The sequence below is a fragment of the Hyperolius riggenbachi genome, chromosome 11 (assembly GCF_040937935.1).
Source record: "Hyperolius riggenbachi isolate aHypRig1 chromosome 11, aHypRig1.pri, whole genome shotgun sequence".
NCBI classification, from domain to species: Eukaryota; Metazoa; Chordata; class Amphibia; order Anura; family Hyperoliidae; genus Hyperolius; species Hyperolius riggenbachi.
In genome coordinates, this window is record NC_090656.1 from 38,411,822 (window position 1) to 38,439,717 (window position 27,896).

The 27,896-nt window shown below is 43.4% G+C and overlaps 1 protein-coding gene and 1 long non-coding RNA gene across 15 annotated transcripts in view; one reads left to right on the forward strand and one right to left on the reverse strand.

Moving 5' to 3' along the window:
* Positions 1-27,896, forward strand: part of LOC137538597 (uncharacterized) — an 887,672-nt gene that overhangs the window by 850,456 nt on the left and 9,320 nt on the right. The window lies entirely within an intron of this gene.
* CHST8 (carbohydrate sulfotransferase 8) overlaps positions 1-27,896 on the reverse strand; it is a 584,914-nt gene that overhangs the window by 23,369 nt on the left and 533,649 nt on the right. The window lies entirely within an intron of this gene.

The following is a 27,896-nucleotide window of genomic DNA, read 5'->3' on the forward strand; positions in this document are numbered from 1 at the left end:
CAATGCTCACGATTGTCACGTGTCTCCCGTTCGCATTCACCGCAATCCTGTCCTTTCGTGATTGGGGAATGGGAAGCTGTTCCCAAACCCGATCACCGTGCCTGTGATGAATCAGAGCTTCCGGCAACATCGCTAGGCTCTGATTAAAAAACAAACGCAGACGTAAACAAGTTGCAAACACTTGGTTCCATCTTCTATCTTTAGAATACGGAAGTTAGTGTAGCACCATCTTGCGGCCAATAAGTAAAAATACACCCAAATACACTTTCACATAGAAAAAAAAATAGATTTTATTTTTTTTAACTCCTTCCACCCCTACCTCATAGTTACCAAAATATAACACACACACACACACACACACACACACACACACACACACACACACACAATTACATCTTTAAAAAAAATACATAAAAAAATACCATAGGGACTTTTTTTTAATATGTATGTCATGAGGGTATATTACAGTTGCTCTTGTAAATAAAGGCTTGTAGCTACTGTTATAATATTTAAAAAAAAAAAAAAGACACTTATTTCCAAATAAAATAACCTTACATTGTACTAGGGACACAATTTAAATGTTGTAATAACCAGGACAGATAGGCAAATACAATGTGTCTGTTTCATCATCAATGGCACATTTTATTTTTAAACTACAATGGCTGAAAGCTGGTAAATGGTGAATTTTTCATTTTTTCCCTCTTCCCTGCAAAATGCATACAGAATAAAATAATTCTTAGTAAAAAGTACTGCCCAAAGAATGTCCAGTTTGTCCTGCAAAAAAATAATATATACTGTAGATCATTTCAGTGTGATATGTAGTGATAAAGTTATTGGTGAATGAATGGGAGGAACGTGATGTGAAAATTGCTCTGGTTTCGAAGGTGAAAAAAAAACTGTGGTACTGAAGTGGTTCAATGTCAGTTAGCAATTTCTGACTAGTTTCATTTCATTACATCACCGGATTTCAGTCAAAACGGCCATTCTTCATTTTCCCGTCTCTAAAATATAGAAATATGGTGCTCCTTAAAGTGAACCCATGTTGAAAGGGATTTGGAGGCTGCCATATTTATACAAGCTGCCTGGCAGTCCTGTTGATCTCTTTGGCCTCAGCAGAGTCACAACCCTGAAACAAGCATGCAAATAATCCAGTCAGAGTTCAGTCAGAGCACCTGACGGCCTGGAAACTGGTATTGTTTAAAAGGAAATAAGTATGGCAACCCCCAGATCACTCACATTGGGTTCCTATTAAAGTAAACACAGTAATTGCTCTGCATGCCAGGTAACTGAGTCAGAGGTCCCAGAGACAAATATCAACGGCCCTGTACTGTGCATGGGAGGTTCATGCACCCAGCAGTCTTCACACGAGTGGTCTGGGTCTATGAACTCGGCACATGCTGATGCTCTGATGCCAGGAACGTTATGCTTGCCATTGTTACTGCTTAAAGTGACACTGAAGCAAATTATGATATAATGAATTGGTTGTGTAGTACGGATAATGAAATAATTAATAGAACATTAGTAGCCATAAAAAGTTTCATATTTTTATTTTCAGTTAGTTTTTTTTTTATAACACTGCATCATTCTCTAATATTTGCAGTTATACACATTACACTCAGCATTCTAAATGATTTTACAGAGCAGGCTAGTGAACATTTGAACTTTCCTCTGCAGAAGAAACAAAATACATTGACAGACACTTGAGATGACAGAGCTCTCAGCCACTTTGAAAGTCGTGGAGCTCAATGGCTCTTTTGCATAGATAACAACTTGAATTTCTCAACTCAAACAATAGGAGACTCATATCTGTGCGCCTAATGTTTTATTTCTTAGCTGTACTACACATACCAATCATATCATAAGTTTATTTTCACTTCAGATTCCCTTTAATTTGGGCACGGATTAGATTTGTGTTATATGGTTACTGATATACAGTAATACTTCAGCTTTGTGGCATTAGCTTTCTAGTAACTGTAGTATCCCTAAATGATCAACGACTTCCCTACACCGATCCTGAACCTACCCTCTAATGTAATCCCCCTTCCTAATAACTAATACTGGAACCCACCCAACATGCTAAGAAAAAACTGTAGGAGGCCCCCTAACTATAGTTAAAAATACTAATAAAAAATATGAGTAGTTGGTCTTACCTCCTTCAAGGAACAAACTACATGAGGTAGATATAATGCTTACTGATGCACAAAAGACAACGCGTTTCACAGGTACTGGCCCACTTCGTCAGGACAATACAAAGTGCATGAGTTGCAGCGGTCATGAGTGTGGGCACCTTATTACGCCCTATGGGCTTCTTATTACACCCTATGTCCTGTCTAGCACCACCTAGCTGCTCCCCTAATGCTAACCCTCTGAGTCTAAGGGCTCATTCACACTAGGGCGATTGCCATTTAGTGGGAATCGCCGAAGCGCTAGCGCAACTATAACTATAAAGAAATGATCTCACTGCCGCAATTGCAGGGTGTTTCGTGATTAGCGGCAATTGCAAAAGCGTAGTATGCAGCATTTTGCCACGAAGAGCGATTGCGTTTAGCATGCTATTGAAGCACTAATTGAGATTGCAAAAGAAATGCAAATTTGTACAGTGATTTTACCGCCATAATCGCGGTAAAATCACCCCTAGTGTTTTTGCATTTACAAGTGTGACTGGGCCCTAAGACAACGTGCCATTTAAAGGTGAACTTATCCTATAAGCTGAATAGTTCGACTTGTGAAAAAAAAAAAAAAAGGAAAAATGTAAAAGTGTCTCTAAGAAGACAACCTATAATTAATACACTCGGGTTATTTCAGCATTTCGATAAGGTACAAAAAGATGAAACAAAGTGAGGATCTCTCCAGTCTCTCACTAATTCCAATTTGTCTCATTGTAAGTGAGCGTCCAGCAGCTTAGCGGCGATCTGCAGGCATTATAATCCACTTAGCTCCCTGCCTGCATGAGATAAAACATCAAGCTTGTTACATGGAGCGTCGCAGGGAGCAATAATGACGGGTGAAGTGTACTGACCCATATCAGCCAATCAAGAGTCACGCTGCGACAGCTATGCTGGATTTGTTGCTTCATGTTACAGCAATTTCCTGAACAAAGTGGAATACCCCGGTATTTAAGGAACTACGCTACTTTCTTCATCCAGGGCTTTACAGTATAATACTGGACAATTCACTGGCTTCAGTTCACTAAGACTGTTACCACATGGAAAAAATTAATTATCGGAAGCAGGACATTTGGGCGCTGCCATAGGCACTAATGCACGTATCAGCTATTGGGCACCAAAAGCCCGCCTAACCGAACTTTTTCGTTTTTGAAAATTATCGCTTTGAAATGTATCATTTTAAGATGTATTTACATTATTTCCGCCAAGGGTAGGGACGGGCACTTAAAGTTAGGTTCCAGTAAGGTGGGGTTTTGAAGGACGCCCAAGGTGAAAATAAACTAATGAAATAAACCATTGCATCAATCCTCCTCCTAAAAATGACTTTTTAAGATATTCCACAGTTTTATTTTATATTTAAATCTACATTTTGAGTTTTTACTTTTTTATTGCTTTTGCTTAATGACACAATCATTGACGTACGCCAGAGCTAAAATCTATGAACTATCTTCCCTTTTTATCTCTTTCCTGCTCTCAGAAGTCATTTTCTGCTAGGAGTTTTATAGTTGTAATTTCTTATCAGTGAGGGTCACACTGTAGTCTGGCCCAGTCCTGACTCAGACAGGAACTGCCACTTACATACCTGATGTTTAACTCTGTCAGGCAGAGAAAGAAAAAAGGAACACAGCATATAGGCACTGTACATGCACATGTCTATCTCATCATGTCACTTCGGGTATCCTTTAAGGTTAGTCGTCTGCAATGGGGGTTTTAAGGTTAGGCATTTGGGTGGGGCAGTTAAAGTGGACCCAGATTAAAAATACAAGATTTCAGAAATAAAATCTATTTTCTAAATTATAATGATAAATAGTAGCCTTTTTTCAGCTGCATGATGACAAATATAAAATATTTTACATTTATTGGAGGAACCCCTCCCTTCCTTTCATATTGCCAGGATTTTTCCGGCAAACTGGTGGCAGGGCCGGCGCTACCATAGAGGCAGAGGAGGCAGCTGCCCCAGAGCTTGTAGGAACCCCCAGTGGCTACAAGAGGAAAAAAAAATTTCAAATCAGCCTTATAGTTTTTGAGAAAATCGATTTTAAAGTTTCAAAGGAAAAAAAATACACATTTAAAAATCTGCCGACTTTAATGGTTGATAGCAAATCCACCTTAAATGCTAGAAACCCTAAATTTGCAGGATATGTTAAAGGAAAACTTAAGTCTCCTAAAAAAAATGACTTGTACTCACCTGGGGCTCCCCTCAGCCCCCTGCAGCTGAACGGTGCCCTCGCCGTGTCTCTCCGATGCAGCTGGACTCGCCGGTGGCCACTTCCGGTTTGGCCGTCACCGGCCGACAGGCTGGGAACGCGGCTGATTAGCCGCATTCCCGGCCGCAATAGCGCCCTCTGTAATGCTATTGCGGCCGGGAACGCGGCTAATCAGTCGCAATCCCAGCCTGTCGGCCGGTGACGGCCAAACCGGAAGTGGCCGCCAGCTGATTGCTCCTACGTGCCGATGACCTGGATGCCGCGGGAGAGATTGCAAACAACTTCTAAACGGCCACCATACATCAGGTGAGACCTGTCCTGGTCCTAGGAGGGCGGCTGCCAGCCTTTATTGTTGACACTCAGAGCACTCTATTCTTTTATTTACCAATGTTTCAGATTTTGGCCCCTTACACAATTAAGTTTGACACCCCTGGTTAAGACTTCTATCAACTTCACCCCACACCCATTTTTCCTTGTGCCTCTATTTCATGCATGCAAGAAATAGTGAGGTAAATTACAGACTTGTGAGGTAACCACCACAATAAATGTCAATTCACAAAGATTGGAGCACGCGGTAACACAAGTAAGATTATTCGGTATCTCCAACCTGAAGCGGTCAGTAACATACTCACAAGTTTGCCTCAGGCAGCAAAAAGTCTAGAACCGGTCCTGTTAACCACTTCACCTCCAAGGGTTTATTCCATTAAAAAAAACCAAAGCAGTTTTCACCTTCTAGTGCTGCTTCCATTCATTCAGCAACAATGAACAAAATAAAAGGATTCTGATTCTGAATAACTTTATCGCTAACTTAATGATCTATACATTTTATTTTATTTTTTGCCACAAATTTGGTTTTCTCTGGGTGGTACTTTTTGCTAACAATTATTTTAATTTATAAGCATTTTAGAGGGAATAGAAAGGGAAAAAAAAATCATTTTTTCTCAGTTTTCAGCAATTATAGTTTTAGAATAAAAATGTGCTACTGTAGATAAAACCCACACGTTTTATGAACCAATTTGTCCCAGTTATTACAATGTTTCAATTAATTCCATAGTATAAAGTATGGAAACAATATTTTAGGCCTGGTGCACACAGAGCAGTTTTTGAAGCGTTCCGCAAACCGCTTCCGCCTGTGAAAACGCTTGACTAATGTATTTCAATGGGATGGTGCACACCAGCAGTTTGAGGTTTTTAGCAAACCACAAACGTGGGTCCTGCAGCACTTTTGCGGTTTGCAGATGCGTTTCTGCCTCAATATAAAGTATAGAAAAAGCTCAAACCACTCTGGAAAACGCTAGATCAGAGCGGTTTTCCAGGTGTTTTTGTTACAGAAGCTGTTCAGTAACCGCTTTTACCGTACAAATATATGTAATCTGCTACACAAAACCGCTCCAGAAAAGCTAGGCATGTTTAGAAAACCTTTCTAAACATGCCTAGAATCTCTCTCAAATCTGCTCCAAAAACCTCTAGCGTTTTGAGGATCTGCTAGCGGTTTTGGTGTGCACTGGGCCTTATTTGGAAACTAAGGAGTATTTTTCCCATTTTATGTTTTTGGTTTTCTCATTAGTAGTTACAAGCCATTATTTGCAAAAATACCAGTAATACACCCTTGTGTAATATATGTTTAAAAAGCTGAGTAACAATTTACGTATTGTCTCTTAAATGCTGTCACTCCAATTTTTATTTCTTTATTTTTACAAGTGTGTTATATGGGGGCAGGGAGAGGGCAGAAGTGGTTAAATGGGCTTGATACAGTATAAGTAATGTATTTTCTATAATTTTTATTGTAATATTTTTGGGGGCTACTAGATGTCCCCACACAGTCCCCTGCCTGGTTAGAACGCAGTTCCAGCTGCATTATAGCCAGCAGAAAGTAACAGGTTTTTTTAAACAATGTAATGATCACTTTTGCACTGTTGCATATCGTTGCAACGGTAATTATTATACATTAGACGCTTAGATTGGCTTTGGGAACATATGATCCCATTCACCAATCTGTGCACTGCTGCATGCCACCGAGGGCGTGCACTGCTTGTACACAGGAAGGGACACATTAAGTCCGTGGGAACTCAAGTGCAGCTTTCAGGGATATACTTATCCCGCAGGAGGACAAGCGGTTAAAAATGGTTAATGAGATTCTAATGGTCTACAGCTGATATACATTTTATGCAGCTTGGGCTTGCACTTAACTTATCAGTATAATGTATCACGTTACATCCATATTCCCTGCACTGCAATAATCCATCAAATACTGAATGAAGAACCGCATGATTCCTTAAAATATCGAACGAAACACTGCACGAGTTAAAAACCTTAGTACATTGTAGTTTTATTTTTTTTTACTAAACTATATAAGTGTATTGGGAGGAGGGGGGAGTCTAACAACTCAGATTACGGTATTTTCCGACCCTTTATTTTTTACCGAACATATCTTCATGAATGGAAACCAGTGTGTTTTTCTGTGTACTGATCTGTGCAGGTTTTTGCAGGCAGCATGTGCTGGGGATATCTGTGTATAGAAAGGCCTTGGGCATGGGGGCATAAGAGCTTCTCAAGCCGTGAAGCAGATCAGAGCATCCCAGCGATGTCAGCTATAGCACTGATCAGGTATCTGAACACACTTCACCGGTTAAGCTGCAGTAACATAAATTCCTATTTAGATTGCACTCAGACGGTGCGTAATTCCGTCTGGACATTTTTCCCTTCAGTTTCAAACTGCGATCTCTGAACTCCTGATGGACGGGAAATGGACTTCAAGCCGCTCGCCCCTGCGGTCAGCGCATCTCCAACATCTGAGGGCTGAGATTTTACACAGATGCTATGAAATTCTGCATGCCGATCCCATCAATTCTCCTGACAGCACGGAGCAGTTAGTGATGGGGACTTGTTCCTCTGATAAATCTCCTGATGGAATGGAATAGCCCAGGGGAGAGGATAAAAGCAACGCAACTCTATAGCAAACAGCTTCCTCAATGGTAAAGCTGTACGGGCAAGAGAACCTGTCACACATCTATTCTGTCACACGTCTATTCTAGGTGAGGGAAGCTTAGCATTAGAGAGAAACTACCTCATTGCCTTCTTAGTGAAAATGGCATAAGACAAGCAGCTCTCCCAGAGTTATAGTCTTTGGAATCAGCACACATTTTAACTGTAGTATTTTTGTTTCTTTAAAGGGCAACTGTCGCAAAAAAAAGTGTAAAATACATACAGATAAAATATGTTTTTTTTCAGAGTAAAACACACTTAGGGCTCGTTCACACTAGGGGCATTTTTTGCCTTTTTTTTAGCGCAAGCGATTTTCAAAATCGCCCCCAAAATGATTGTGCAATGAATCTCTATGAGAAGGTTCATATCAGCGCGGTTCGTGCTCTGTGCGTTCAGCAAAGCGGTGCCTGGACCATTTTTGGGGGATTTTGCTATAATGGAAGGTATAGGAAGAGCGCTCACAAAACCGCTTTATGCGGCGATTGCGGTTTAAAGAATAAATGCATTGTATTTATTATTTTCCTGGTCAAAGAGTTCACTTCCCAACTTGCGTCTGAGAGTGAATTAAAAACCTCCCTGGCGTTCAATTTCCCCAGGATTTCTGTGCAAAAAGTGATAAAATTTATTTTTAAAACTTTTTTTTCCTGTAACATGCCAAAATGTGTCAAGCAAGGATCTAGTATACAGTGCAGGAGAGTATTGATGTGTATTGATGTGTATACATGTTTATACTGTTCACAGCATGTTTTATGGATGGATATATCTGTCCATACCGCTAGGGAGGTTAAAAAAACGCTCAGGAAAAGCACTTAGAACAGCACTTTCCCAAAAAAACCAGAACGATCACCCAAGCGCCAGGAAGCAAAAAAAAATTGTGGCAAAAACACCCCAACGCAAACGTAAGTGGAATGCAATGTGTCATTTACAAAAACACTCAGGCCTTGTTCACATTATAAATCACCTGCGCAATCGGAAGTTCTGAGCGCTTTTGTGAGTGCTTTTTAAAGCACCTTTGTCCGGCCATTTTTTTCTTCTTTCTGATGACAGTCAGGAAGGGCACTCTCTGACCTGGAACAGAATAAATACAATGTATTTATTCTTAGAAGCGCTGGGGAAATCGCTTTTCAAATCGCTTTTCAATGCCCCTATACTTTGTATTGAAGCGCGCCGCTCAGGAAATGAGTCGCATTTGTGATTGGAAAGAAAGCTCATTGCTCATGTGAGAACCCTCACAACTAAGAATTTTTAAAATCGTCAGTGCTTAAAAATAATCGAAAACGCTCACAGTGTGAACAAGCCCTTACTGAATGGTAGTTGCTCTGTCCAGCCACCAAATTAATGTGCAAGTAGGGAGGCTGGCTGACATCTCCGCATACATACTTTCCAGGGAGTGACTTGGTACAGAATAAAGGTAATACTAAGAATCTCCCATGATGAGATGGACTATGACAGTGATCGCGAACCTTGGCACTCCAGCTGTGGTGGAACTACAAGTTCCATGAGGCATTGCAATACTCTGACAGCTCTAAGCATAACTCGGTGAGGCAGAGGCATGATGGGATTTGTAGTTTTGTCTCAACTGGAGTGCCAAGGTAACCCATTACTGGACTAGTCTAACACCCGTCTGATCTGTCTGCATTTTACCGGCTACTGGGACAGCAACAGAGAAAAAAAAAGTAATTAGTATTAAAAAAAAGTATATTTCAGGCCCCTTTCACACATGTAGCGTCGCAGTACGCTCCCTCACCGCTTCCCTGTCGCAGTGGCCATTAGTCTCTATAAGACTGGCCAAAGTACCTAAGGTGAGATGAGATGGAAGTACTTCAGAGGATGCAGTGTGTTGCCGAGCGATACGAGCGGCACCGCTCTACATACAATAGCATTGGAGTCAATGGCACCGCAACATGTATCGGTATTGCTTCCATTTGCCAATCATTCAGATTTCAGTGATGTACTTCCCGTCCAGCAGGGGCGGAGCTATGCAAAACACCCTGTCGGCAGACTCTGCTGCAGGGTGTGTGAAATAGGTAATGGCGCCGCGCTATAAAAATGCTTTTTCTGCCAAAAAGCTGAAGAGAATATCGACTATTCATAATTTTGAAAACAACATTTACTTTTTTTGTAAACTTGCGACATGTGAAACATTGTCTGATTTCTGGTACTCAGCTATGAGAGGCCTGACAGAGGTCATAACGTGGCAGAATTGATTAAACAATCTCCAGAGAGTGCAAAGGTACATGTCCTTAAACCATTTAAATGCCAACAACCAGGGGCGTAGCAATAGGGGTTGCACAGGTAGCAGCCGCATCAAGGCCCTTGGGGCAGAGGGGCCCTGAGGGGCCCTCCCTCAAGCAAAATATAAGCTCTATATTGGCCCTGTGCTGGTAATAATCACTTCTATAGATGCTTGGAATAGTAGTAATCCTTAACAAGCTGTTCCCCATCCCCTATTGCACCTCTGACACTGTGGTTGTCCTTGGCAAACCTGCGCTGTATCAATTGTTGAGTATAGAGTGCTTGGGGGGCCCCATGTAAAACTTGCACCAGAACCCATGGCCAGGGCCGGGCCGAGGCAGAGGCTGGAGAGGCTCCAGCCTCAGGGCGCAGTGTAGGAGGGGACGCAGAATTCATTCAGCTGTCATTCCTAATTGTTTGAAGCAGAAAGAAATAAGAGAAGGGGATACATGGCAGTGACTGCAAGCCAGATAACTAGAGATTAAGGTGTTGGGGAGGTTGTGGGCACTATGGCGCCTCTTAGTCTAATAGCAATCAGTGTGTGATGGCTGGGGTGGGAGGGATGGAGGGGCGCACTTTGGTGTCTCAGCCTTGGGTGCTGGAGGACCTTGTCTCTGCTCTGCCCATGGCTCCTTAGCTACACCACTGCCAACAACCGCAGGAGATGAAATTTAATACATCACCAAAACATATGCATATAACCTAATCTGTCCCTCCACCACTCATTCATATGCAGCAGCTTCAGCGGGGTCCTGCACCAGAAAGTCAAGATTTTGTAGTTCCTTTCTTGTGCTTTGTTAGACATGGAGGACTTGTGGGTGAGAATTAAGGTCTTCTCATACTCATGGGTCGGGAATTATTTTTGTAGATCAGCCTCAGTCCTCACAAATCGATTGGAAGGAGTCTGTGAATTAACCTAGTAAGATTTGGTACACCTAAGAGAGTAAGGGCTTGATTTTACAAAGCGGTGCAAACTGTTAGCATGCTGGTGAAAATCCCCTTATCACGCCTAAACTCAGTTTAGGCATGATAAGTTTAGGCATGATAAGTTTAGGCATGATAACTATAGCACCAACTGGGTTAGTACCGCAGTGCACAGCTGATCAAAAGTTTTGCGCTAGCAAAGTCTGGTGCGCGAAACGTCGCATAGAGTTTGATGGCGCTGCTTTGCATGCGGGACTTTGCGATCTAAACTTATCTAAACTTAAACTAAACTTATCACGCCTAAACTATTATCATGCCTAAACTGGGTTTAGGCATGACAAGGGGCTTTTCACCAGCGTGGTGCAATGGTTATCACGCCTAAAGTCTCTAACTGGGTTAGCACCGCTTTGTGAATCGAGCCCTATGTGTTCAGGCTGGGAGCTGCTTATACACAGCTCCTCAACAAAGGCGAGTGTCTTACAGATCGGGGTGGGAGTAGTTACTGAGGACACAAATCCCTTAAGTGGGACATATCCAAACCAAAGAAATATCGCTCATTTTTTACATGATTTTATGTTTGAAACGTTTAGTTTAGTTAGTTATTAGCATCAGGATGAATTTAGCTAGGTTTATTTATTGATTTACATATTTATATAGCGCCGACATATTACGCAGCGCTGTACAGAGAATATAGTCTTGTCACTGACTGTCCCTCAGAGGAGCTCACAATCCCTACCATAGTCATATGTCTATATATGTATCGTATCGTGTAGTGTATGTATCATTTTCATGTGGGAGGAAACCGGGGTGCCCGGAGGAAACCCACATAGACACAGGGAGAGCATACAAACTCCTTGCAGATGTTGACCTGGCTGGGATTCATCCGGGGACCCAGCACTGCAAGGCGAGAGCGCTAACCACTATGCCAGCGACCGAGTTGACTGACTGACAGCCTGCCGCAATCTGTCAGAGGTGCGATTATCGGGGGACGATATATTTGGGCAATTTTGGGCCATTGTTGCACCTGGTTAATGTCACAAATATGCTCTGCTCACCTTCTAGGATGTAGGAAGAACTTGGGAGTTGGCCGAACTTGATAAGCGGAAAAGAATGTAGATTTTCATAGGGTGAACTTTAGGCAGGAAAGCAGAAAGCTGGTAAATACGCAAAACTTCTTCCATTACATAAAAACAACACATGATGCCACTTACAAAGACAGCATTTATCAGAGCCGGAACATCTTGCAGCCTTCTTACGAGCCGCATCGCCAGCGATAAACTAAACCACCTGGGACCCGCCGCCGAGCCACAGAATATTTTTATTTGTCTCATTAATATTACGGCGAGAGAAGCTCAGCTGCAAAATGTGAACATTTACATTCATTGTCTGCAATATCAACATGTGCAGTGTGGGAATTTACATAAGTAAATATGTGTTATTTCACCAAATGGCAAAACGGATGGAAGGGAAAATCAACAGGGACCGGATTCCGGGCCAGACACGCCTTCATTCTTATTCTTAGAGCCGTCTCCACTCCAGTGCGGTCATTGCAAAAATCAAGCACCTCATACCCCCAGAAGATCTGCCAACCTTAGTCCACGCCTTCATCACATCCCGACTGGACTACTGCAATGCTCTCTACACTGGCCTTCCAAAAAAGGCCTTGTACCGCCTACAGCTGATACAGAATACTGCTGCCAGACTGCTAACCAACCAACCCCGTCACTGCCACATAACGCCAGTCCTGCATTCCCTTCACTGGCTACCTATAGAATGGAGGGTCCTATTCAAGATCGGCCTACTGACATTTAAATCCCTGAATAATCTAGGCCCTGGATACATGAAAGATATGTTACAGCTGCGAAGCAATCCCCGCATTCTCAGATCCACAGGTTCTAATAATCTAGTCATACCCAGAGTCCACTTAGAAACTTTTGGTCCCAGAGCCTTCTGTCATGCTGCCCCTACGTTTTGGAACTCCTTACCTCAACAGATCCGGACAGCCCCATCCTTGGACGTGTTTAAATCCAGACTGAAAACCCACCTGTTCAGTCTGGCATTTGCAGAAATATAACTTTTGTTGTGTGAATACTTCATCCTACCAATTACTGAATCTGAGAGAGCCTAAGCGCTTTGAGTCCTATGGGAGAAAAGCGCTATAGAAATGTTATTGTATTGTATTATTGTATTGTATCTGTAAAACTTCCCGGAGGTGACAAAGGAAAAGCAGAATTCTGTACTGAATCTGTCTTTATAAGGGAACCAGCCAATTAATTAGGGGACCAGTGACATCACTGAGAATGCAGCCTATCCGTTCACTAGAGACCAGTGACGTCACTGAGAATGCAGCCTATCCATTCACTAGAGACCAGTGACGTCACTGAGAATGCAGCCTATACATTCACTAGACACCAGTGACATCACTGAGAATACAGCCTATCCATTCACTAGAGACCAGTGACATCACTGAGAATGCAGCCTACTCATTCACTAGAGACCAGTGACATCACTGAGAGTGCAGCCTATCCATTCACTAGAGACCAGTGACATCACTGAGAATGCAGCCTACCCATTCACTAGAGACCAGTGACATCACTGAGAATGCAGCCTATCCATTCACTAGAGACCAGTGACATCACTGAGAATGCAGCCTATCCATTCACTAGAGACCAGTGCCATCACTGAGAATGCAGCCTATCCATTCACTAGAGACCAGTGACATCACTGAGAATGCAGCCTATCCATTCACTACAGACCAGTGCCGTCACTGAGAATGCAGCCTATCCATTCACTAGAGACCAGTGACATCACTGAGAATGCAACCTATCCATTCACTAGACACCAGTGACATCACTGAGAATACAGCCTATCCATTCACTAGAGACCAGTGACATCACTGAGAATGCAGCCTATCCATTCACTAGAGACCAGTGACATCACTGAGAATGCAGCCTATTCATTCATTAGAGACCAGTGACATCACTGGGAATGCAGCCTATCCATTCACTAGAGACCAGTGACATCACAGAGTGCAGCCTATCCATTCACTAGAGACCAGTGACATCACTGAGAGTGCAGCCTATCCAGTGACATTACCGAGCCTAGCCATACCAAAACAATAATTGACGCACACTTTTTCCAGAACTGATCATTTCTGCAATACAGAGACTGACCAGGAAGGTGAAGTTGTGCTTTAGGCCTCTTTTCCACAGGCGTCTGAACTGTGCATTTATTGGGCCACAAGCAGCATTCGGCTGCAATGACATGCACCTGAATGGCAGCATTCGGTAACACCATGGGCTTGATTCACAAAGCGGAGCTAACTGTTAAACGCTTGTGAAAAGCCCCTTATCACGCCTAAACATAGTTTGCGCATGCTAATTCGCTTTCGCGCGCAAAACTTTGCGTGCACAAAGTCTGGTGCGCACGAGAGAAAAATGGCGCACCTGATGCGCCTATAACGGCGCATTGGATGCGCCCTAAATGTCACACTCATGCACCGTTTTGTTATAGGCGCATCAGGTGCGCCGTTTTGCAAGCACCGTGCTTTGCGCACGCAAATTTTTGCGCACGATACTTTGCGCACAATCTGATTCACCTTGGTGCATGCTAACTACTTAGCACCCTAGTTAGCACGCCCAAAGCCTTTAGGCATGCTAACTAGGTTAGCACCGGTTAGTGAATCAGGCCCCATGAGTGTTATGGTAAAAATAGAGTAAAAACGAGCTTTATCAGTGTCAAGTGGGGCTATAGTAATAGATCACTGCTGAGAGAAGACAATATCCACATTCTAAAAATACTTGAATATAAAAATCAGCGCAGATCACAATAAAACAAATATAGCAATATGCAGTCTAAAGCTTCACCATGGTGGTAGTTAGGCTGTTATACATTCTTGTGGTCACCGTCACCAAGAGATGGAAAGTGGCTTATCAGCTGCCAACAGCCCACATTATAAGGTTGTGTGTGTCGCATTCATCAATCCAAAACCCAGTTCAGCAAGTGTAAAGGTCCAGAGGCCGTCCAATCTCTCGTTCAGAAGGTTCCAAACCAAGGTATGTGGTATAAAATGCAAAAGAGAATCGTAGCTCTGAGGGTAACCGTATATGTAGAAAAACAACCATGCAAAAGAGGATAAGCAGAATAACATTTACATACAGGGCTCAGACCATGGGATCTGATGATGCAAGATTGCGAAACCAGTCGGGAAGGAGACAGGCGGCACCTTCTTTTTATATGTTCGATTGGCTGATGATCAGCACACGCGCAAACTTTTATCAGGGTTCCCATAGTCTGGCCCCACATGTAGGTTTTATTGCTTTTATCCTCTTTTGTATGGTTGTTTTTTAAAATATACGGTTACACTTAGAGCTTATAATGTGGGTTGTTGGCAGCTGGTAAGCCACTTTCCATCTCTTGGTGACGGTTACCACAAGAATGTATAACAGCCTAACCACCAACATGGTGGATATTGAATTACTGTATCGGTTTTTTGTGTGTGATCTGCACAGATTTTTATATTCATGGTGAAAAATATGTCTCAGGTCATGTCTGGGTACAGCAGCCGCCATGCTCAGATGCAACTCCATGGGGGGGGGGGGGGGGGGGGGCGCCTGGCCACCGCCCTTGCCGCGTGCTAGCAAATGCCCGGCCGATGAACAGGAGCAGCTGACAGGCAGTAAAGTCCCCACGTCCAGGTGATGAGAAGAGGCCTGAGTGACATGAGTGGGAATGAAATATAAATCTAGCGCACATCTACCTCCTGCCAGCGTGATCCAGAGCCTCTCGTATATGTGCGGCGATACATCTGTTTCTTTCTCTCCCGCCGCTGAGAGCAGGAAGGTGAAAGAAACCGCTGCTGACAAGAATTCATTACCTGGGAATGTTTCACCTTGTGTAACATGCTAACATCATCATTTTCTCTGCATATTCGCAGATACACCATAAATTACCACCTCTCCTCCGCTCCCTGTGATAACATTACCTCATGTGCAACATGAGGTAATACGTATTTATAGCACGGCTCAGACACGGTGTTCACACGAGGGAATAATGCGCTTGCTGCCACTCCCTGGTGACTCATAAGGTGAATGTACAGCTTGTGGGCTCCGTCTAAACAGAAGCAAGGAGAGCCATCAAGAAATGCCTCAAAATAAAGCCTAGACAGACCCCACAGCAACCAATCACATGCAAGCTAATGCAAAAAGACCAGCATCCACTAGACATTACATACTGGGGAGCAGGAGTTTACGCTTCCTTTTTCGCAGTACATTGTATGGACATTACACAAAGTTTCACTGGACTGAGAATTACCTCAAATTTGCATGTTGTTTACATTGATTTGTTTTTAACATCCTTCAAAAATGTTCAGACCCTATCTGTAATCAGCATTCAGGAAAATGCCTACAAATTATATATACTGAAGATCAGACCACATGACTGACAGATCAAAAGACAATAGAATCACCAACAGGAACAATAAAATCTGCAAAAGAAAGTGTTTTTTTCCTGTTTTTCTTCATCTATGGACTCACAGAAGTGACAAAAAATACAGTAGCAATAGTGGTTTGGTAGTTATGTGGTGGAGGTCCTCCGCAGTAACCTCATCACCTCATTGTTGTAAAATACAAGTACGAGCCTCCAGACTAAAATTCTACTCAGCAGCATTGAAAAGGCTTGGTGTATCTCTAACAGTTTCACAGCATCAGAACTTTGTTTTCCTTACCCAAGCCTTATTTTTAGCTGCACAGAAGAAAACTGCCCGGGCATTTTTCCCCTGATGCTGTGCAAGGCATGATGGGATTTCTGATGTCCTCCTGCTGTTTTGGAGCAAATTTCTTTTTTTACATTTTGAATTTGAGATTTGAAGCCTAGCACCTGCAGCTGGGAGGGGTGATCAGGACAGTTGGAACGGTGTCTCATGCTCCCTGTCACCTCCTTTCAACCAAAAAGATGACTGCCCTCATGAAAAAGATGGGTGCCCCCATAACATCACAAACATTTGCCTGTTCTTTTAAAACAGGGTGGGTAAGAGATTATATTACCTATATATTTTAACTATTGTAGCTTAATGACAGTATGTTTATTTAGGCTGAAGTTCCCTTTAAGGAACAATTCTTACCTATGGAGCAAAGATTTACTTCACATTGCACTAGCACATAAAAACTGCGTATGTTTAGTCTGGTAGACTGGAGTTAAAGTGACCCTTTAGGGTATGAGAGGAATATGGAGGATTCCATACGTATTCCCTACAAATATAGCCAAGTCTGTCTTCTCTGATGTCTTTTCAAGCCCAAGCCTGCCCCCTTCTAGCTCTGCTATAATGACTCAGCTATAATGATTCCTGAGAAAAGCCAGACTGAATGCTCAGTCGGGGATTTTATCAAGGCTGGTAACAGGCAGGCTGAGCAGTGAAGAATAAAACAGAGAGCAGGGTAGGTGTTTTCTCTAATGTCCTCACTGATATATATGGTAAAATACATGAGGGTGCTTCGTCTCTGGTTCACTTTAAGTTCAAAAAGTGTTGACAGGTATTACACAGTTCATGTGGCCCCTAAGTTTTTTTGGAGCATAATGCATTAAAAGTTTTGTTAGCTTACAAAAGGTTAATTAGTTAGAAAGCTTTAATAACTTCTTAATAAAAACTTTTTTTCCCCCCAGCATATGGTATGTAGTAGAACAAAGTGTGTGTAGTTCACCAGCAGGACCCCATGTATTGATGTTGTAGTGATGTCAGCTTTCCATTTAATGTGGATATATTAAAAGTTTCAGCACTTAAAAGTTCTTGGGAATGCAAATTGCAATGTATCCAGTTGTAGTAGGCCGTTTTCAAATATGTTCTCTGTGAACCAAAATTATTCACATCATACTGTTGAAGGTGCTTCTCCACTTCATGTTTCATCTTTCCAGTATTATGTGGAGTACGTAATTCTTTCTCTTGAAGTGATCAGGATCTTTACCACAGATTTGAAAGTCTTTTGACACTTGTGTCGTAGTCTGAACATCTTTGTATGTAAATCTTGGTATGGTATATGGACGTGTTTTCTCCAATGATGAAAAAATTGGGATAGTTTAGAATCAATTAATTTGATAAGTACAGAGTGACTTTTCATAAACAATTTCCTTCAACTAGCTAGCGAGGCTGTCTCTTTCTGATAAGGCTGCTAGAACATTTGTCTGAATGTCTCTTAACATTTTTTTCTTCTTTTTGACTAAAGTAGTACTACGCTTCAATCTATTCTGTTGCATTGGAAGCAGTTGTCGTTTTATTGATGCAGCAAAAAAAAACCGTATCCATAGATACAGTGGCTTGCAAAAGTATTCGGCCCCCTTGAAGTTTTCCACATTTTGTCACATTACTGCCATAAACATGAATCAATTTTATTGGAATTCCATGTGAAAGACCAATACAAAGTGGTGTACACGTGAGAAGTGGAACAAAAGTCATACATGATTCCAAACAGTTTTTACAAATAAATAACTGCAAAGTGGGGTGTGCGTAATTATTTAGCCCCTTTTGGTCTGAGTGCAGTCAGTTGCCCATAGACATTGCCTGATGAGTGCTAATGACTAAATAGAGTGCACCTGTGTGTAATCTAATGTCAGTACAAATACAGCTGCTCTGTGACGGGCTCAGAGGTTGTCTAAGAGAATATTGGGAGCAACAAAACCATGACGTCCAAAGAACACACCAGACTGGTCAGGGATAAAGCTATTGAGAAATTTAAAGCAGGCTTAGGCTACAAAAAGATTTCCAAAGCCTTGAACATCCCACGGAGCACTGTTCAAGCGATAACTCAGAAATGGAAGGAGTATGGCACAACTGTAAACCTACTAAGACAAGGTCGTCCACCTAAACTCACAGGCCGAACAAGGAGAGCGCTGATCAGAAATGCAGTCAAGAGGCCCGTGGTGACTCTGGACGAGCTGCAGAGATCTACAGCTCAGGTAGGAGACTCTGTCCATAGGACAACTATTAGTCGTGCACTGCATAAAGTTGGCCTTTATGGAAGAGTGGCAAGAAGAAAGCCATTGTTAACAGAAAAGCATAAGAAGTTCTGTTTGCAGTTTGCCACAAGCCATGTGGGGGACACAGCAAACATGTAGAAGAATGTGCTCTGGTCAGATGAGACCAAAATGGAACTTTTTGGCCAAAATGCAAAACGCTATGTGTGGCAGAAAACTAACACTGCACATCACTCTGAACACACCATCCCCACTGTCAAATATGGTGGTGGCAGCATCATGCTCGGGGGGTGCATCTCTTCAGTAGGGACTGGGAAGCTGGTCAGAGTTGATGGGAAGATGGATGAAGCCAAATACAGGGCAATCTTGGAAGAAAAACTTTTGGAGTCTGCAAAAGACTTGAGACTGGGATGGAGGTTCACCTTCCAGCAGGACAATGAACCTAAACATAAAGCCAGGGCAACAATGAAATGGTTTAAACAAAACATATCTATGTGTTAGAATGGCCCAGTCAAAGTCCAGATCTAAATCCAATCGAGAATCTGTGGCAAGATCTGAAAACTGCTGTTCACAAACGCTGTCCATCTAATCTGACTGAGCTGGAGCTGTTTTGCAAAGAAGAATGGGCAAGAATTTCAGTCTCTAGATGTGCAAAGCTGGTAGAGACATACCCTAAAAGACTGGCAACTGTAATTGCAGCAAAAGGTGGTTCTACAAAGTATTGACTCAGGGGACTGAATAATTACGCACACCCCACTTTGCAGTTATTTATTTGTAAAAAATGTTTGGAATCATGGATTTTCGTTCCACTTCTCATAGTATACCACTTTGTATTGGTCTTTCACATGGAATTCCAATAAAATTGATTCATGTTTGTGGCAGTAATGTAACAAAATGTGGAAAACTTCAAGAGGGCCGAATACTATTGCAAGCCACTGTATATGGCGATTCCACCGATGATAATGCAAAGAATTGTATTTAACATGTTTCCAATCCATCCCGAAAACCAATTAAAGTGGACCCAAATTAAAAATACAAGATTTCAGAAATAAAATCTATTTTCTAAATTATAATAATAAATAGCAGCCTTTTTTCAGCTCCATGATGATAAATATAAAATATTTTACATTTATTGGAGGAACCCCTCCCTTTCTTTCATATTGCCGGGACAGAATCCGGCAAACTGGTGGAGTAGGTGGTGTCCGGCAAAGGAGGAATTGCTAATGGCTGCCACCTGTATAACCCTAGTTATGAAAAGAGTTATGAAAAGGGTGAAAAGCATGCACTAAAATGCTCATAGGCTTGAAGGAGTTTATCTTTGTATGTGTCAGAGTGGTGCAACTAAATATTTTGAATTAAAAAATTGTTTGGTTTGGGTCCGCTTTAACTGGGTTGAGATTGAGAAACTCCAATGATTCTAAGTCTGAATTTCTCTTTCTGAAGGCCGCTTTTACATCTTCCATATGTTTCAGGTGCCCTTCTATTATTTCACTGTAGTTTTGATGTATGAAGTTACAACAAGCAGCTCCTACTAGGGATGTTGAATGGTTTGCGAACAGTTCGCTGGCGAGCCCCTCACCCTGTACTACTTCCGGGTCGCTATGACCCATAGTAGTACGGCTCCGCTGGGCACTGTTGCCGGGCACATTCTGCGCATGTGCGTGACGTCATGCTCATGCGCAGAAAGTGCCCAGAAACGGGCACGATCAAAGACGCGCAACGCCGGCGCAGCGCAGCCGTACTACTACGGGTCATAGCGACCCGGAAGTAGTACAGGTACATAGAGATTCGCTGGCAAACTGTTCGCTCGCATCTCTAGCTCCTATAATTGCACATGTTCCTCCTTGTGCTGCGGTTACATAATCCAACACTAGAGTATGTGGAGCCAACATTTTGGTATGCCATTTTAACTCCTCATTCACTATTCCAATATTTCATCGGTAACATTATCAAATAGTCCAGAAAGCGAAGTCTATATTAGGCGAGTTTATTAGGGTTATTCCTCCTGTTCCAATCAGTCCAGTCCAGTATACACACCAGCTTTTGCATATCATGGTACTTGAAGTCTCCCTTTTTTAGTTCCATCAGCACTTCTCTTGTACATATGATGATTGGAAATTTGGTCATTTTTGGTTGGTTGGAATCATCCTTCGAACCCCAACATCTTCTGCCCTATTAATGCTGATTTTCTCTCATTTTACAAAGGTAGCTACAAATCTTCACAACAGATTATTTTCCTCTTTTGCAATGAGTCAGAAATATTTCAGCTGTATAACATTTGCTTCACTCAGCAGCAGCACTAATAGGGCTTAATGTACTTTATTTCTGTACAGATGAGTGTCACAAGGTCTGGTGTTCTTGTCTCTCCGAGAACTAAGAACAAAAGAAACGTGTTAACGCCGTCGTACGAAGCGGGTGCCTCTTTTAGACAGATGACTTTTGAGCATCTTCTCTACACAGGCACGGCGTTTGCACCAGACACATGTCACATCACGTTTCCCGCGACGCAAAGGAGAAAACCTTCGCAAGCTCTGAACCCAGGCAGTAAAATCACACTGCTGGCATCTTCCCTCGTAATCAAATCACAATTTAGTATTCCACCGAATACCTGACATTCTCAGCATCTAAATCCCCCAGTTAGTGTGCAACATGACAGGGTACTATAAATTATATTAACAGGAGCGGTGCGCAATGCCTCTACTCACTGCTGGGCATATGGAGGGCTCCCATTCTGATGCAGCAGCTATCGGCTGAAGTCACGCGAGGGGATAGAAAGAGAGATTCCAGTTTTTCTTGTACAAGATCGCTGGGCAACTTAGTGACAGCAATAGGGTTTTAGTGAGGAGGGGATAGGAGGAACCAAAAAGCCCTCACCGGAATATACAGCATAAGATTCCTAAATGACTTAAATGACCTTAACCCTCTGGGCGATACAATTACATCGCCCACGCCCAGGAGGGGGCGCGGCACTTTTTAATTTTTTTTTTTTTTTAAATCATGTAGCGAGCCCTGGGCTCGCTACATGATAGCCGCTGCGCAGCGGCATCCCCCCACCCACTCCGATCGCCTTCGGCGATCAGAGTAAGCAGGAAATCCCGTTCAGAACGGGATTTCCTGCTGGGCTTCCCCGGTCGCCATGGCGACGGGGCGGAATGACGTCACCGACGTCATGGACATCGTGACGTCAGAGGGAGTCCCAATCCACCCCTCAGCGCTGCCTGGCACTGATTGGCCAGGCTGCGCAAGGGGTCGGGTGGGGCTGTGCGGCACGGCGGGTAGCGGCGGATCGGCGGCGAGCGGCGGCAATGGGAAGTTGCACGCAGCTAGCAAAATGCTAGCTGCGTGTAACAAAAAAAAAATTATGCAAATCGGCCCACCAGGGCCTGAGAACTCCTCCTGCGCGACATACCCCAAGCTCAGCTCGGGATTATCGCCCAGGAGGATGAAGAGAAACTCCAACCAAGAATTGAACTTTATCCCAATCAGTAGCTGATGCCCCCTTTTACATGAAAAATCTATTCCTTTTCAGAAACAGACAATCAGGGGGCGCTGTATGACTGATATTGTGTTTAATTCCTCCCCCCCCCCCACCACAAGAAGCTCTGAGGACCGTGGTACTCCTGCCAGTTTCCAGTCTGTGAACCTTGTTGCATTGTGGGAAACAGCTGTTTACAGCTGTTTCCAACTGCCAAAAAACCATGCAGCAGCTACGTCACCTGCCAATAGTAAAAATGTCACCATGTGATAAATGTCAGAATGTAAATCAGGGAGAGGAAAGATTTTACAATGGGCAAACACTGACTAAATCATTTATACATAAGTATTGTAAAAATGAAGCACTTTTTTTTATTACATTATTTTCACTGGAGTTCCTCTTTAACCATTTCCGCCGCCCGGACGTGAAGCTCACGTCCGGGCGGCAGCTCTGCAGCGCTCCCGCGCTTGGGCGCGCTCCCGCCCGCGATCGCGGGCGCGCCCCCGCATCCCCGCAGTGCCGCCCGGTAGCCCTGGGATCAGTGAAAGGGAACATGGTTCCCGATCACCGATCCCTTTCCCCCGCAGAAAAACCGAAGCGCTCACCTGTGAGGCTCCGGCTCTTCTGCCCGGAGAGATTTCCGCATCCCCCTTGTACTTCCGCTTAGAGAGAAGTACAAGGAGGGAAACAAAAAACGAAGGTGGCCATCTTGTGGCCAAATAGTAAAACTACAGCTACACATTTTTTACATTACTATTTACACAGCTAACAACATTAAAAATTAACAGTTTATGTCCCACACCAAAATATTACCCAAATAAAAGTTTTAATAGTAAAAAAAAAAATTACAATTAGAAAAAAAAAAAAAAAAGACAAATAGTTACCTAAGGGTCTGAACTTTTAAAATATGCATTTGAAGGCGGTATACTACAAACATTTTTTAAATTATAAGCTTGTAAATAGTGATGGACGCAAAACGGAAATGATGCACCTTTATTTACAAATAAAATATTGGCGCCATACATTGTGATAGGGACAAAATTTAAATGGTATAATAATTGAGACATACGGGCAAATAAAATACATAGGTTTTAATTATGATAGCGTGGATTATTTTAAAGCTATAATGGCCGAAAACTGAGAAATAATGAATTTTTTCCATTTTTTTCTTATTAATCTTGTTAAAATGCATTTACGGTAAAGTGGCTCTTAGCAAAATGTACCACCCACAGAAAGCCTAATTAGTGGCGGAAAAAACAAGATATAGATCAATAAATTGTGATAAGTAGTGATAAAGTTATTAGCGAATGAATGGGAGGTGAAAATTGCTCTGATGCATAAGGCGAAAAATCCCCGCGGGCTGAAATGGTTAAAGGACTCCCAAGGCGCACAGCGCTATTTTTACTTATCTTACAATTGGATTAGCGCACATCACACAGTATTTGCTATCACAAGACAGTCTCTATATAATATTAAAACGAATGAATCTTCCATTGGACATATTAAGCAGGCATCTTTGGGGAAGTTCACCCACCACCAGGGCACTCGCTGGGGAACAGACTCGCCAAATGCCGGGCAACCCCTGCTAGATGGGTTGTATAGCACTCAATTGCTTGGATACCTCAGTGCATCAGATTCCAGGGTTCCCCTGTCACTCACAGTAATGGCAGTGTATCTCAAAAGTAGAGTGAAGACACCTTCATAGCGCAACACTGTATTACAATCTAAAATGCTTTATTAAAAGATTGCACTCACGTTCCAAATCCACATTAATGCGCACAGAGTTTTTGACGGGCTCTCCCCTGTCGCTTCCTTGTCAGCTCTGCTGTAGTTTGTAACTCCCGCCAATACGCGTCTCTCACCCGCGCATGCTTCCGGGTCCTCCTAAGCTCCGTGCCCAGTGAAGTGGGCATGCTCACATGCGCCCGCGCATTATGCAGATGGGTAGCTGATTCTTACAGGCAGCCAGCGGGACACAGAGGACAACTGGAGCTGCGGCGAAGGACCCAAATGACTTATAGGGGCTGGAAGAAGCCCCAGGCATGTAAATATAGATATCGCTGTTCGCGTTGGGAGTCCTTTAACCTTCCTGGCGGTAACCCCGAACGTAGTTTGGGGTAAGCCGCGCAGGAGGTTTTCTCAGGCCCTGCTGGGCCGATCTGCGTAATTTTTTTTTTGCTGAACGCAGCTAGCACTTTGCTAGCTGCGTCAGCACACCGATCGCCGCCGCCCCGCGCCGATTTGCCACTATCCGCGCCGCCGCAGATCCCCCCCCTAGAACCCTGCACTGCCTGGCCTATCAGCGCCAGGCAGCGCTAAGGGGTGGATCGGGTCTCCCTTAGACGTCACGACGTCCATGACGTCGGTGAAGTCATCCCGCCCTGTCGCCATGGCGATGGGGGAAGCCCTCCAGAAAATCCCGTTCTTTGAACGGGATTTCCTGATCGCCTATCGCCGGAGGCGATCGGAGGGGCTGGGGGGATGCCGCTACATGATTTAAAAAAAAACAAAAAACGGCAGCGCTGCCCCCTGGCGGTTTTTAACCACTTGAGGACCCACCCTTTACCCCCCCTTAAGGACCAGCGCTGTTATTTGTGATCTGTGCTGGGTGGGCTCTACAGCCCCCAGCACAGATCAGGGTGCATCCAGAGCGATCAGATCGCCCCCCTTTTTCCCCCACTATGGGGATGATGTGCTGGGGGGGTCTGATCGCTCCTGCCTGCCGGTGTTGCGAGGGGGGGGGCACCTCAAAGCCCCCCTCCGCGGCGAAATCCCCCCCCCTCCTACCTGGCCCCCCTGGTGTTCCGGGCTGCACAGGACGCTATCCGTCCTGTGCAGCCAGTGACAGGACGTCACCTGTCACATGGCGGCGATCCCCGGCCGCTGATTGGCCGGGGATCGCCGATCTGCCTTACGGCGCTGCTGCGCAGCAGCGCCGTACAATGTAAACAAAGCGGATTATTTCCGCTTGTGTTTACATTTAGCCTGCGAGCCGCCATCGGCAGGCTATTCACGGAGCCCCCCGCCGTGAATTGACAGGAAGCAGCCGCTTGCGCGAGCGGCTGCTTCCTGATTAATCAGCCTGCAGCTGGCGACGCAATACTGCGTCGCTGGTCCTGCAGCTGCCACTTTGCCGACGCACGGTATGTGTGCGCGGTCGGCAAGTGGTTAATAGACCGCCAGGAGGGTTAAGTGACACGATGAAGCAGACGTGTATGCACAGAGCATAGCAAACAAATGAATATGCTGCTGTGATGCTTTTCTTGAAAGAGTTAATATTCTACTATGTAACTGACAGTGTTTCTCCAGTAGGATTACAGATAAGGAATTACAACCATAATATACGTTTCTCTAGGAAGCCCAGTTCTCTGCCAGGAAAGGATCGATAAAAAGGTCAATAGTTCATTTATTTGATCCTTCTGGGACAATACAGACTGTTATGCTAGGTACACACAATACAATTTTCTGACAGATTTACTGTCAGATCGATTATTTCGAGCAGGTCCGATGTGATATCCAATCGATTTTCCGTACACTTCTATGGGAAATCAATCGGAAAATCGATTGGAAATCAGATCTGACCTGTTGGAAATAAAATTGTATCGTGTGTACCCAGCATAACATTCAGCTAAGACAACACAAAAACTACTTTTTTATAAGTTTTTAAGCATAACATAAAACTGTGGGGTATCTAAAAGTCATTTTAGGAGTAGAACAAAAGTTTGCTTTCTTAAAACAGAAAGAATTTGTGATAATTCAGGTTGGAGTGAGCTTGAGATGTCTCCCAGTGCATCACTGCTGAATATATGCAAAGCAACCATTGTTGCCCCTTGAAAGCTAAACACATCTCCAGAACCGCTGGAATGCAATGATGTGTCAGCTTGTTAATTTGTACAGAGCTATACTAATCCAACATGCATACAGACTGTTTCGGATTGTTTAACCCTTATCAGTGCATGGCATGGATTAATTTGGCTCTATGGAGCAGGGCTTGTAACATCGAGAGGTACAGACTAACCAGCAAGCTCATGGTGAACCAGAACTCATTGGAGTGTGTAAGGGACTACAATGGTCCTAAAAGCCCCCTTACTAAAACACTAAGGAAAACAAAAGTTTGCTTTCTTAAAACAGAAAGAATTTGCGATAATTCAGGTTGGAGTGAGCTTGAGATTTAGGAGTAGGAGGATAGATACAATTGTTCATCCTTACACTTTTTCACTTAAGTATCACTTTAAAGAAATAACAGCTTTTTCCAATTAAGCAAGCAAACCGTATCTCCCTCTGTGAATAGAACTTTCAGTAACAAACATTCCACAGAGATCACCTGTCAGAACTAAAAATGTCACCACCTATGAGGCTGCATTTCCACTTGTGCGGTGCGAATCGCCGCGGGAAAATTTCGCATGCGGATGCGAATTTCACATGCGGGTCTATGCGAATTTTAATGAATGAATTCGCATGAAAATTCGCATCGGAAGACGATGTATGCGAATTTAACCATGGCAGTGCTGGTGTGCTTTTACATTGTTTCTATGCGAATTTCCATGCAAATTCGCATGAAAATTCGCATACTGAAACCTCATGCGAATTTCCTATTAAATACATTGTATGCGATTCACATAGCGGTATGCGATATGTGAATTCTGATGGCTCTGCCATGCGAATTTTTTCTGCACAGAAAAACGCAAAGGAATCCTGACAAGTGGAAACAGTCCCATTCACTTGTATTGCTATGCGAATCTGCATGCGAAAAACGCATGCGAATTCGCAATAGTGGAAATGGGCCCTCAGAATGTTAGGCTGCATTTCCACTTGTGCGGTGCGAATCGCCGCGGTAAAAATCCGCATGCGGTTCCATGCGAATTTTCATGCAAATTCGCACGCGAATTCGCATGGATGACGATGTATGCGAATTTAACCATGGCACTGCTGGTGTACTTTTCCAGTATTGCTATGCAAATTTGCATGCAAAAAACGCATGCGAATTCGCGATAGTGGAAATGAGCCCTCAATCAGGGAAAGGAAATATTTTACAATGGGCATATGCTGACTAAATAATCTATAAATTAATGTTGTAAAAAAAATAAGCAATTTTATTCAGTATGTTATTGTCACTACAGTTCCTTTCTTAGGCCTGGTGCACACCAAAAACCGCTAGCAGATCAGCAAAATGCTTGCAGATTTTGAAACGCTTTTTCTTATTTTTCTGCAGCGTTTCAGCTAGCGTTTTGCGTTTTTGTGTAGCAGTTTTGGTGTAGTAGATTTCATGTATTGTTACAATAAAGCTGTTACTGAACAGCTACTGTAACAAAAAACGCCTGGCAAACCGCTCTGAAGTGCAGTTTTTCAGAGCGGTTTGCGGTTTTCCTATACTTAACATTGAGGCAGAAAAGCATCCGCAATCCAAAATCTGCAGCAGCTGGGAGTATGCGTTTCTGCAAAACGCCTCCCGCTCTGGTGTGCACCAGCCCATTGAAATACATTACCCTAGCGGATCCGCACCCGCAAGCGGATCGCAAACCGCAGCAGAACCGCTCCGGTGTGCACTAGGCCTAATGCTGCATACACACTTGAGATAAAAGTCTCTGGAAAAGGCAAGATCACAGACCAATCATACCCCATTCCATGTAGTATGAGAGCCATACTCTACACAGTCTATTCTATGGAGCTGCACTCCCCATCAGATAAAATCTTTGCAAGATGCTGCACACACAGATGCCCGTACACATTCAAAAGATCAGTATCTGCAAAAGATCTCTTCCTGCAATAGATCCATTCCTTCAAAATGCATTCATAGTCTATGAGATCTGCAGATCATCATACACACCTTGTTTAGCAGGCAATCATCTGCAGATCAGATCCACCAGGATAGATTTTCAGATCTGCAGATGATTGCCAGATATGCAGATGAAGTCTGTTAAACAAGGTGTGTATGAGGAT